Below are 1934 nucleotides of genomic sequence, written 5' to 3'. Positions count from 1 at the left end.
CCCCGCCCACCCGGACCTCGCGCCGAGCGCAGGCGCTGTGCCCGCAGCCTCCATTAAAGCATCTCCACGCCTGTCGCCTCCAGTGCTTCGCGCGCGCCCTGGCGCGGGGCTGCGGCCAGCTTGTCCCTGCAGCCCGGCGGCCTGCTGGAGTCCCGGGTGCTGCTCCCAGGCCCGTCCCCTGGAGCTCGGCACAGTGGGCTCGGCAGCAGGCCAGCTGCCTGGCCCGGTCCTGACCCTGCAGGTCCCGGTCGCCTCCCTGCACTGTCCAGTCCACGCTGGCACCGCGTGCGGTCGCCTGGAGTGTTGACCCGGCCAGCGGCAGACCCAGGGTGGCCTCCAGTTTGCGGTTGCCATGGCGACAGCCCCGGTTGGGGACCGAGCACCATGGGCTGGCTGGAGCCAGCCTGAGCCAGCTCCGGCCAGCAGGGAGGGACAGCGGTGCCCACTGTCCGGGTCTGGCGCGGGTGGTCCGCTGGCCTGCAGGCCTCACGGGGCTGGCCCTGGGCCCCAGCCAGGGGGGTCTGAACTGGCCCTGACCCGAGAGGGCTCCTGGAGTCTGAGGTTTAGGCTGATGGGCCTGGCCCTGCCCTGCTGGGGCGCTGCCCTGAGGGGAACCTCCTGAGAGGGCCCTTGCACACACCCCCGTGGGTGGAAGCTGGTGACAGGCCCAGTGGACAGACACGAGGGCCCTGGGCAGCCAGGCTGCCTGGCCTCATGGAAACCAGCAGAGCTCTGGCATTCGGGCCCTGCCCCCGTGGCCCGCCCAGCCGTCCCCAGCCCTCAGGCCAGCTGGTGGCCCGGACAGGCAGGACCCCTGGCCTGGCCCTCGCCACTGCGGAGGCTGGGCCTGCGGTTCTCGGGGCCGCCGCCAGAGGGCGGTGGTGCCTGCTTGGGCAGGCCGCGGCCCTGGGCTCCAGCACAGAGCGCGCCGAGGGGGCCGTCTCCCCCTGACAGGCTCTTTCCAGCCTGGGGGCCTGAACCCCATGGCCAGACGCCCTGTCACGGCCGCTACCTGGGCCCTCAGCTGTGGGGTCACCGGCCCTGCAGGCCACTCCGTGTGGCCACGCGCCATCTGCACCTCACAAATTGGGGAAACGGAGGCCGGAGGCAGCAGAGGGGCGCCATGTCGGACCTAGGGAGCGGCTTCGTACCCCCACCCCGGGGAGGAGGTGCAGGACAGCGGGCGTGCACTGCCAGGCAGCAGCCCTGGGGGAGGCAGGGACACTGCCGGCTGCCCGGGCCTGGGCCTCACTGCCCCTCCAGGCGGAGGCTCTGGCCCTCCTGCCCACCTGCCATCAGCTCCAGGCTGGGCCCGGGGCTGAGCAGGAGCCCCCCCACACTTCCTGTTTACAGGCTGCAGGCTCTCTCTTCACCCCAAAGCCATTATCATCACCATGGCAACCGCCCTGTTTGTTCAACAGGTTGGCAGAACCTGACGCCAGTCTGCAGAATTGGCTGGGCCGGCTAGACTGGCCAGGTCCTGGCGGGGCACTGGCCGGCGCCCCCAGCGCTGGCTGCACTTCCTGGAGACCCCACTCAGTCGCCGGCTGCTGGGGCCACTGAGCTGCCGTCTCCGCAGTGGCCGGGGGCACAGGGGCAGCCGGGACAGCCAGAGCGGCACGGGCGAGGCCCCTGGAGCCGCAGGACGCCCGCGCCCACGGGGCTGCTGGGCCCTGGCCAGGCCCGGGCCTCCTGCACCTGCTCTGTGCGGAAGTGGCCTTTGGGCCTCCCTCACTGTGCTGGCTGCTGGCCTGTCCATCCCCGAGCCTGGCTGCACAGGCTGGCCGGCTCCCCAAGCCGCGAGTCCCGGGACAGAACCCCCAGAGCACCCGGGCCGGTGCAGGGCTCCGGCGGGGCCAGAGGGCCCTCGGCGGACTCGGAGGCCCTGGCCCCGCCACCAGGCTTGGGCCTGGCTGTGAGCCGCGGCAGCGCCC

Source organism: Condylura cristata, unplaced genomic scaffold, assembly GCF_000260355.1.
Source record: "Condylura cristata isolate star-nosed mole 26May11 unplaced genomic scaffold, ConCri1.0 scaffold00032, whole genome shotgun sequence".
Classification (NCBI taxonomy): Eukaryota; Metazoa; Chordata; class Mammalia; order Eulipotyphla; family Talpidae; genus Condylura; species Condylura cristata.
This window is presented reverse-complemented; position numbering follows the sequence as displayed.